The 11,436-nt window shown below is 43.3% G+C and overlaps 1 non-coding gene across 1 annotated transcript; it reads left to right on the top strand.

Moving 5' to 3' along the window:
- The first annotated feature begins 4,467 nt into the window (after positions 1 to 4,467).
- Positions 4,468 to 4,540, top strand: TRNAF-AAA. The gene has a single exon. It is a non-coding gene; the product is annotated as a tRNA-Phe (tRNA).
- Positions 4,541 to 11,436: the final 6,896 nt, after the last annotated feature.

Raw genomic sequence — 11,436 nt, 5'->3', positions numbered from 1 at the left:
GGAGGTCGGGTCCGCTCGGGGAGCGATCCGGGACCACGGCGCGGCTATTTGTTTATAGCCGCTCCGTCGCGATCGCTCCCCGGAGCTGAAGAACGAGGAGAGCCGTGTGTAAACACGGCTTCCCCGTCCTTCACTATGGCGGCGCATCGATCGCGTCATTCCCTTTATAGGGAAGACACGATCGATGACGTCATTCCTACAGCCACACCCCCAAACAGTTGTAAACACATACTAGGTGCACCCTAACTCCTACAGCGCCCCCTGTGGTTAACTCCCAAACTGCAACTGTCATTTTCACAATAAAGAATGCAATTTAAATGCATTTTTTGCTGTGAAAATGACAATGGTCCCAAAAATGTGTCAAAATTGTCCGAAGTGTCCGCCATAATGTCGCAGTCACGAAAAAAATTGCTGATCGCCGCCATTAGTAGTAAAAAAAAAATAAAAAATAAAAATGCAATAAAACTATCCCCTATTTTGTAAACACTATAAATTTTGCGCAAACCAATCGATAAACGCTTATTGCGATTTTTTTTACTAAAAATAGGTAGAAGAATACGTATCGGCCTAAACTGAGGAAAAAAAATGTTTTTATATATGTTTTTGGGGGATATTTATTACAGCAAAAAGTAAAAAATATTGCTTTTTTTTCAAAATTGTCGCTCTATTTTTGTTTATAGCGCAAAAACTAAAAACCGCAGATGTGATCAAATACCACCAAAAGAAAGCTCTATTTGTGGGGAAAAAAGGACGCCAATTTTGTTTGGGAGCCACGTCGCACGACCGCGCAATTGTCTGTTAAAGCGACGCAGTCCCGAACTGTAAAAACACCTTGGGTCTTTAGGCTGCATATTGGTCCGGGGCTTAAGTGGTTATATTCGTGTGCTTTTCTTATATTCGTGTGTGTTTTTATTATATTCGCGTGCTTTTCTTATATTCGTGTGCTTTTATTATATTTGCGTGCTTTTATTATATTCGCGTGCTTTTCTTATATTCGTGTGCTTTTCTTATATTCGTGTGTGTTTTTATTATATTCGCGTGCTTTTCTTATATTCGTGTGCTTTTCTTATATTCGCGTGCTTTTCTTATATTCGTGTGTGTTTTTATTATATTCGCGTGCTTTTCTTATATTCGTGTGTGTTTTTATTATATTCGTGTGTGTTTTTCTTATATTCGCGTGCTTTTCTTATATTCGCATGCTTTTCTTATATTCGCGTGCTTTTCTTATATTCGCATGCTTTTCTTATATTCGTGTGTGTTTTTATCATATTCGTGTGCTTTTCTTATATTCGCGTGCTTTTCTTATATTCGTGTGTGTTTTTCTTATATTCGCGTGCTTTTCTTATATTCGTGTGCTTTTATTATATTTGCGTGCTTTTATTATATTCGCGTGCTTTTCTAATATTCGTGTGCTTTTATTATATTCGCGTGCTTTTCTTATATTCGTGTGCTTTTCTTATATTTGCATGCTTTTCTTATATTCGCGTGCTTTTCTTATATTCGCGCGCTTTTCTTATATTCACGCGCTTTTCTTATATTCGTGTGCTTTTCTTATATTCGTGTGCTTTTCTTATATTCGTGTGCTTTTCTTATATTCGTGTGTGTTTTTATTATATTCGTGTGCTTTTCTTATATTCGAGTGCATTTCTTATATTCGTGTGCTTTTCTTATATTCGCGTGCTTTTCTTATATTCGTGTGTTTTTATTATATTTGTGTGCTTTTCTTATATTTGCATGCTTTTCTTATATTCGTGTGTGTTTTTATTATATTCGTGTGCTTTTCTTATATTCGTGTGCTTTTCTTATATTCGCGTGCTTTTCTTATATTCGCGTGCTTTTCTTATATTCGAGTGCTTTTCTTATATTCGCGTGTTTTTCTTATATTCGTGTGCTTTTCTTATATTCGTGTGTTTTTCTTATATTCGCATGCTTTTCTTATATTCGAGTGCTTTTCTTATATTCGCGTGCTTTTCTTATATTCGTGTGCTTTTCTTATATTCGTGTGTTTTTCTTATATTCGCATGCTTTTCTTATATTCGTGTGCTTTTCTTATATTCGCGTGCTTTTCTTATATTCGAGTGCTTTTCTTATATTCGAGTGCTTTTCTTATATTCGCGTGCTTTTCTTATATTCGTGTGCTTTTCTTATATTCGTGTGTTTTTCTTATATTCGCGTGCTTTTCTTATATTCGCATGCTTTTCTTATATTCGCGTGCTTTTCTTATATTCGCGTGTTTTTATTATATTCGTGTGCTTTTCTTATATTCGCGTGCTTTTCTTATATTCGTGTGTGTTTTTATCATATTCGTGTGCTTTTCTTATATTCGCGTGCTTTTCTTATATTCGTGTGCTTTTATTATATTCGCGTGCTTTTCTTATATTTGTGTGCTTTTATTATATTCGCGTGATTTTCTTATATTCGCGTGCTTTTCTTATATTCGTGTGCTTTTCTTATATTCGTGTGCTTTTCTTATATTCGTGTGTGTTTTTATTATATTCGCGTGCTTTTCTTATATTCGTGTGCTTTTATTATATTTGCGTGCTTTTATTATATTCGCGTGCTTTTCTTATATTCGTGTGCTTTTCTTATATTCGTGTGTGTTTTTATTATATTCGCGTGCTTTTCTTATATTCGTGTGCTTTTCTTATATTCGCGTGCTTTTCTTATATTCGTGTGTGTTTTTATTATATTCGCGTGCTTTTCTTATATTCGTGTGTGTTTTTATTATATTCGTGTGTGTTTTTCTTATATTCGCGTGCTTTTCTTATATTCGCATGCTTTTCTTATATTCGCGTGCTTTTCTTATATTCGCATGCTTTTCTTATATTCGTGTGTGTTTTTATCATATTCGTGTGCTTTTCTTATATTCGCGTGCTTTTCTTATATTCGTGTGCTTTTATTATATTCGCGTGCTTTTCTTATATTTGTGTGCTTTTATTATATTTGCGTGATTTTATTATATTCGCGTGCTTTTCTTATATTCGTGTGTGTTTTTATTATATTCGTGTGCTTTTCTTATATTCGCGTGCTTTTCTTATATTCGTGTGTGTTTTTATTATATTCGCGTGCTTTTCTTATATTCGTGTGCTTTTATTATATTTGCGTGCTTTTATTATATTCGCGTGCTTTTCTATTATTCGTGTGCTTTTATTATATTCGCGTGCTTTTCTTATATTCGTGTGCTTTTCTTATATTTGCATGCTTTTCTTATATTCGCGTGCTTTTCTTATATTCGCGCGCTTTTCTTATATTCACGTGCTTTTCTTATATTCGTGTGCTTTTCTTATATTCGTGTGCTTTTCTTATATTCGTGTGTGTTTTTCTTATATTCGCGTGCTTTTCTTATATTCGTGTGTGTTTTTATTATATTCGCGTGCTTTTCTTATATTCGTGTGCTTTTATTATATTTGCGTGCTTTTATTATATTCGCGTGCTTTTCTTATATTCACGTGCTTTTCTTATATTCGTGTGCTTTTCTTATATTCGTGTGCTTTTCTTATATTTGCGTGCTTTTATTATATTCGCGTGCTTTTCTAATATTCGTGTGCTTTTATTATATTCGCGTGCTTTTCTTATATTCGTGTGCTTTTCTTATATTTGCGTGCTTTTCTTATATTCGCGTGCTTTTCTTATATTCGCGCGCTTTTCTTATATTCACGTGCTTTTCTTATATTCGTGTGCTTTTCTTATATTCGTGTGCTTTTCTTATATTCGTGTGTGTTTTTATTATATTCGCGTGCTTTTCTTATATTCGCGTGCTTTTCTTATATTTGTGTGTTTTTCTTATATTCGTGTGCTTTTCTTATATTCGAGTGCTTTTCTTATATTCGTGTGCTTTTCTTATATTCGCGTGCTTTTCTTATATTCGTGTGTGTTTTTATTATATTCGCGTGCTTTTCTTATATTCGTGTGCTTTTATTATATTTGCGTGCTTTTATTATATTCGCGTGCTTTTCTAATATTCGTGTGTTTTTATTATATTTGTGTGCTTTTCTTATATTCGCATGCTTTTCTTATATTCGTGTGTGTTTTTATTATATTCGTGTGCTTTTCTTATATTCGTGTGCTTTTCTTATATTCGCGTGCTTTTCTTATATTCGCGTGCTTTTCTTATATTCGCGCGCTTTTCTTATATTCGCGTGCTTTTCTTATATTCGCGTGCTTTTCTTATATTCGCGCGCTTTTCTTATATTCGCGTGCTTTTCTTATATTCGCGTGCTTTTCTTATATTCGTGTGCTTTTCTTATATTCGTGTGCATTTATTATACAGGCAGCACAGTGGTGTAGTGATTTTCACTTTCACCTAGCAGCAAAAAGTGTCGCTGGTTCAAATTTCCGACCACAACACTATCTGCCTGGAGTTTGCATGTTCTCCCTGTGCCTGCGTGGGTTTCCTCCGGGTACTCCGGTTTCCTCCCACACTCTAAAGACATGCTTCCCCCCCCCCATCCCCCCCCACCCCCAAAAGCTGAAATAGCTCAGTTGGGAGAGCGTTAGGCTAAAGGTCTAAAGGTCCCTGGTTCAATCCCAGGTTTCAGCGACTGTACATGCACCTTTGTAGTATTATATCAGATCCACCATGGAGGAGGTTTTTGATTGGCCACAGCAATTACATGGTACTGGCAGCGGGCCGGTACACTGATCAGTCATCTACTGATCAGTGTACGATCTGGACACAGTGGGTGACAGATCGTGCCAAATCGTGGCCCACCTGGCCCACACAAGGCGCGTTCTGGGGAGGACATCATATAACATCCACCCAGAACAATAGGGCTCCTGCTCGTGCATCATTTCACAATGGCCCGGTTGGGAAGCAGTAAAACATTTATTGCAATGTATGTGAACTAAAAATCCCTGGGCCAGATTCACAGCCGAGATACGACGGCGTATCTCCTGATACGCCGCCGCATCTCTGAGATACGCTTGTCGTATCTATGCGGCTGATTCATAGAATCAGTTCCGCATAGATAGCCCTAAGATCCGACAGGTGTAATTGAATTACACCGTCGGATCTTAGGATGCAATTCTAGGCCGGCCGCTAGGTGGCGTTTCCATAGCGGTTGGCGTAGAATATGCAAATCACTAGTTACGGCGATTCCCGAACGTCCCCGTTACCCGTCGCTCTAACTTTACGTTGTTTCCGTCGAGATGCGCCGCGTAAAACTAAGGCTGCCCTCTAGGTGGACTAGCCAATGTTAAGTATAGCCGTCGTTCCCGCGTCGAAATTTGAAAATTACGTCGTTTGCGTAAGTCGTCCGTGAATGGCGCTGGACGCCATTTACGTTAACGTCTAAGCAAATGACGTCCGTGCGACGTCATTTAGCGCAATGCACGTCGGGTAATTTTTCCGACGGAGCATGCGCAGTATGTTCGGCGCGGGAACGCGCCTAATTTAAATGGTGCCCGCCCCATTTGAATTAGGCGGGCTTGCGCCGAGCGCATTTACGTTACACCGCCGCAAGTTTACAGGTAAGAGCTTTGTGAATCACTCACTTACGCTGTAAACTTGCGGAGATGTAACGTAAATGGGTTACGTTACGCCACCGCTGCGTAACGTAATTCTTTGAGAATCTGGCCCCCTGTTTTTATGCAAAGTTGGCTAGAAAGGGTGCATAGGATCCATTCAGAACTTTTATTGTTAACGTGCGGTCACACCCCTTTAGCACCTGATTGGTTATTTATATATGTCTTAGCCAGGAGTCTCCAAACTTTCTAAACAAAGACCAGTTCATGGTCTTTCAGGCTTTAGGGAGTCCAGACCATGGCCAGTGGCAGTAGAAAATGTCCGTACACTGACGACCGTACATGTCCGAGCGGGAGTAAACAATGTCCTATCTTTGGTATAGGGGAAATATTAGTGCCCTATAGTTGGTGTCAGTGGGAGGAATAGTGCCCCATCATTGGTATTAGTAGGAAGAATAGTGCCCCACTGTTGGTATCAGTGCAGGAACCATTATTGACCCATAGTTGGTGTCAGTAGAAGGAATAGTGCCCCAAAAGCCAGATAAAGGTATGCAAAGGGCCGCATTCGGCCCCCTGGCTGCAGTTTGGAGACCACTGGTGTAAGCTATTTAGATTTAAGCACAGGAATATCTAATTTCTATTACGCTGTGCAGATCAGTGACCAGACCGGAACTTGTAGCCCTCCTACAACTTGTCCCTATTTTCCCCATATTGGCACTATATCTACTTAGGTATGCTATAAGAAAGTAAGTAATTTGCAGAGTAGAGTAGAGTAGGGACTGGCCAGAGAGGGATTACTTTGACGCAGTTGGCCGCCTTAACCACTTAACGACCGCCGCATGTACATATACGTCCACAGAACAGCACGTACAGGCAGATGGGCGTACATGTACGTCCCTGCCTTTCCGCGGGTCGGGGGTCCGATCGGGACCCCCCCCCGGTACACACGGCGGCCGTTATTCGCGTGGGAGCGATCCGGGACGAGGGGGCGGCTATTCGTTTCTAGCCACCCCCTCGCGATCGCTCCCAGCGAATCCGCTTCCTCCTCTTCCCGCCCCTGCCTGTGTACGTGTAAACACAGGCAGGGAGGAAGTGATGTCATCTCTCCTCTGGCGGTCTTTTCATTCAGATCCAGAGGAGAGAAGACATCGGGCCATATTCTCAAATAATTTACGCCGGCGTATCAGCAGATACGCCGACGTAAGTCCGATCCTATGTTTAAGTGTATTCTCAAACTGAGATACACTTAAACATGCCTAAGATACGACGGCCTGCGCCGTTGTATCTTAGGCTGTAATATTTACGCTGACCGCTAGGTGGCGGTCAGCGTAGAATATGCAAATGACTAGTCACGCCGATTCTCTAACGTACGCTTGCCCGCCGTAGTGTTTTAACGTCGTTTCCGTAAGCGATACGCGGCGTAAAGATAAACATGCCCCCTAGGTGGCGTACTCAATGTTAAGTATGGCCGTCGATCCCGCGTCGAAATTTGAAAATTTAATGTCGTTTGCGTAAGTCGTCCGTGAATGGCACTGGACGCCATTTGCGTTACAGTCAAAACAAATGACGTCCGTGAGACGTCATTTAGCGCAATGCACGTCGGGTAATTTACCCGACGGAGCATGCGCATTACGATCGGCGCGGGAGCGCGCCTAATTTAAATGATCCACGCCCCCTACCAGGATCATTTGAATTAGGAGGGCTTGCGCGGGTGGACTTTACGCGACCCCGCCGCAAGTTTACAGGTAAGTGGTTTGGGAATCAGGCACTTGCCACTTAAACTTGCGGCGGCGTAACGTAAAGGACATACGTTCCGCCGCCTCAGATCTTTAAGAATATTCCCCATCGTAGCTGTGAGTTGCACTAACAGCACACTGACACAGTCACACATAGGCACATAACCTCCCCAGATCACCCCCCGGTCACCCCCCCCCCCCAGCCCCCTGTCACAGTGTCACTGATTGCAGTGATCATTTATTTTCTGATCACTGCATTTAGTGTCATTTGTGACAGAAAAAAATGTTAGGGCAGTTAGCTTTAGGCCCCTTTAGGTCCAGGGTAGCCCCCTACCCCCCCTAATAAAGGTTTAACCCCTTGATCACCGCCCTAGTTAACCCTTTCACCCCCTATTGCCAGTGTCACTAAGTGATCGGTTTTCTGATCGCTGTATTAGTGTCACTGTTGCCGCTAGGTAGCTATTTTTTTTTGAGGTTTGCCGCCAGGTTTCTATAGCGTTAGGTACCCCCATAAATAAAGGTTTTAACCCCTGATTGCCCCTAGATTTAACCCTTTTACCAGTGATCACCGTATAAGTGTCACTGGTGACGCAGGTAAGCCAGTTAGTTATTTTAGGTTCGCCGCCAGGTTTTTAGAAAGCGTCAGGTACCCCCATATATTACCTAATAAAGGTTTTAACCCCCTGATTGCCCCCTAGTTAACCCTTTCACCAGTGATCACCGTATAAGTGTTACGGTTGACGCTGGTTAGTTATTTTGCTGTTTATAGCATCAGGGCACCCGCCGTATATAACCCAATAAAGGTTTAACCCCCTGATCGCCCAGCGGGTGATATCAATTACATTTTAGCGTCAGTCAGGGTCTGCGTCGCCCCAGGCAGCGTTAGGTTAGTGCCAGTAACGCTTACACCCACGCGCAAAGCATACACCCCCCCTTAGTGGTATAGTATCTGAACGGATCGATACCTGATCTGATCAGATCTATACTAGCGTGCCCAGCAGTTTAGGGTACCCAAAAACGCATTGTTAGCGGAATCAGCCCAGATACCCGCTAGCACCTGCGTTTTGCCCCTCTGCCCAGCCCAGCCCAACCCACCCAAGTGCAGTATCGATCGATCACTGTCACTTCAAAAACACAACACACATAACTGCAGCGTTCGCAGAGACAGGCCTGATCCCTGCGATCGCTAACAGTTTTTTTTTGAAGCGTTTTCTACGTTTGCTTTTCTACAGTCAGGTGTTTTTTTACCTGTGAATCCTTACTATTGTATCACTAAATTTAGAGCCCAAAATGGCAAAGCGAATGTACTATAGTAAGCAGGCCTACGAGTTCATGTGCATGACAGATAGTGAAGAGGAGGAGGTCACGCATCTGTCAGATTCTGGCTCAGAATACGAACCCGTTTACGACAGCGGCTCCATGCCAGATAGCTCTGACGACGAAGTTGTGGTCCCTGCTAAGGCCAGGCGTACCCGATCCCGTTCTAAAGTTGTTGAGCAGCAAGAACCGCAGGACCCTTGTATGGAGCAGAGATGTACTAGCGCCGCTATTCCTTCTGGTGAACTGGCAAGAACCAGCGGCCTAGTACACCCTGGTCGTTCATCCAGCACTGCAGTATCACGTGGTGACGTGGCGAGTCCCATAAGTGCAGTTCAAGCTGGCGAGGTGGCAAGCACAAGTAGTGTCCCGCTGCCACCAAGAAGAAGACAAAGACAGGCCCGTCGTGCCCATAGTGCCCTTCCTGCAGAATTCGCCTATCCTGATTGGGTCCCCACCACTTCTGCATAACCCGTACTTCCCCCATTCACTGGCCAACCCGGTATTCAGGTGGATACAGTTGATTTTTTTTTTTTTTTTTTTTAAAGTGTATTTTGTGCGTGTACTCGAGAGAGGAGCCGGACTGCAGGAGTTGGGAGTAGGCATGCCTCCCCCAGAGGCAATCTGCCACCTTTCTCCATGCCCCGGGTGGCAATGGCGGGTGTGTGAGGGGGTCCTCCCACACAGCCCGCCCTACCTGCTCCGCTTTGAAGCCCAACGGGGCAGAGGGACTCCCTATAAGGGAGTGAGAGGATTAGCCCGCTCAACCAGCCCCGTTAGTCCTTCGCCTCTCTTTAGAGACCGCGTGGTCAATGTGCGTGTGTTAACCCAATTTAGAGTGCGTGTGTAGGTGTGGTGGTTTTTGTGGGAGGGGGGTGGGCGTACTAAGCATAGGCTTACCTCGCATAGCACACCCACCCGGGAGCCGGGCTGAGACCACCAAACTCAATTCACATGAAGCCGAGACCGGGATCCGAACCTCTAGCTGCAGAGGTGAATGGCTTTTCAGCGCAGTGCCAATCGCGTTGAGCCACCGCAGCTCCCTGATACAGTTGATTTTAAGTCACTTTATTTTTATTCGCTGTATTTCACGGAAGATCTCTATGGATCTATTGTGGACCAGAGTAATTTATATGCTGGTACCTACATCGCCGCTAATCCCCAGTCTCTCCTTGCCAAAGAATGGAAACCAATTACGGTTTCCGAATTTAAGACCTTTCTGGGCCTTACCCTCAACATGGGCATACACAAATTTCCGAATTTGCGGATGTATTGGTCCACACATCCAATTCACAATATGCCCATATTCTCTGCTCACATGGCCAGGAATCGATACGAGGCGATCCTGCGGTTCCTGCATTTCAGTGACAATACACTTTGTCGTCCGCGTGGAGACCGTGAATTTGACCGGCTCTACAAAATTCGGCCCCTCATAAACCATTTCAACGAACGTTATGCAGCCTTGTTTAATCCCCAGCAAGTTGTATGCGTTGATGTGTCCCTCATTAAATTTTCTGGCCGCTTGTCTTTCAAGCAGTTCCTTCCCAGCAAGCGTGCCAGATACAGGGTCAAGCTCTATAAGCTTTGTGACAGGGCAACAGGCTACACATGGAGCTTTAGGGTTTATGAGGCCAAAGATAGTCAGGTAGAGCCGGAAGGATGCCCAGATTACATGGGGAGCGCTGGAAAGATCGTGTGGGACTTGGTGTCACCCTTATTCGGAAAGGGGTACCACGTGTATGTGGACAATTATTACAGCAGCGTGCCACTTTTTAGTCACTTGTTTGATCATCAGATTGGAGCATGTGGCACCGTGCGACCTAATCGCCGGGGCTTTCCCCATCGGCTTGTAGATTCCCGTCTTAGGCTGGGAGGCGAGAGCCTGCTGCAGGTGTAATAATTTGCTCGCTGTGAAGTGGCGGGACAATAAGAATGTTTTCGTTCTTACCACCGTTCACGCAGACACAACAGTACAAATTCGTACGGCGGCTGGTCTTGTGGAGAAACCCCTCTGTGTCCACGAATATAACTAAAATATGGGAGGGGTGGACCTCAACAACCAGTTGATGGCGCCGTATCATATTGCCCGTAAGGCGAGACGCTGGTACAAAAAAGTGTCTCTATATTTATTTCAATTGACTTTACTGAATGCTTATGTCTTATACAAAGCTTCAGGATGGAATGGATCCTTTCTTGACTTCCAGGAGGAGATCATCACAGAACTCCTGTATCCAGGCGGTTCTACACCTCACCATCCCCTACCAAATGCAGTAAGCCGACTGCATGAGAGGCATTTTTCATATGCCCTCGAGAGTACCCCTACCCAACGAGCCCCCCAAAGAAAATGTTGTGTCTGTACCAAGCGCAGATTTAGGCGTGACACCCGTTATCTTTGTCCCCAATGTCCTGCCGATCCTGGTCTTTGTATTGGTGAATGTTTTGAACGCTTCCACACACGAGTGAAGTATTAGCGTAGGGTAAAACATTTCACAGGCTAGGCACACTTACACAGTGTCTCCCAAGATGCTATCGCATTTTGAGAGACCCAAACCTGGAACCGAAAAGTTGAACAGTTACAGTTACAAAAAAAAGTGTTAAAAAAAAGTAAAAAATAAAAAAACACAAAAAAAATATAAAAAAAAAAAAAAAAAATAGTTGTCGTTTTATTGTTCCCTCCCTCTCTATTCTCTCTCTATTGTTCTGCTCTTTTTTACTGTATTCTATTCTGCAAACTTTTATTGTTGTTATGTTTTTTCATGCTTGCTTTCAGGTATGTAATTTACTTTACTGTTTTCAGGTACGCCATTCAGCTGTTGCGTGGACTTATTTATCTTGACAGCAACAGCGTTTGCTCCCACGATATATAAAGCCGTGACTCCAGTGCTGTAGGAGGTGATTTCACCACCACAGTTAAAAAAAG

This window comes from Rana temporaria, chromosome 9, assembly GCF_905171775.1.
Source record: "Rana temporaria chromosome 9, aRanTem1.1, whole genome shotgun sequence".
Taxonomy (NCBI): domain Eukaryota; kingdom Metazoa; phylum Chordata; class Amphibia; order Anura; family Ranidae; genus Rana; species Rana temporaria.
Note: the sequence above shows the minus strand (reverse complement) of the source record. Positions and strands in the feature narration are given on the sequence as shown.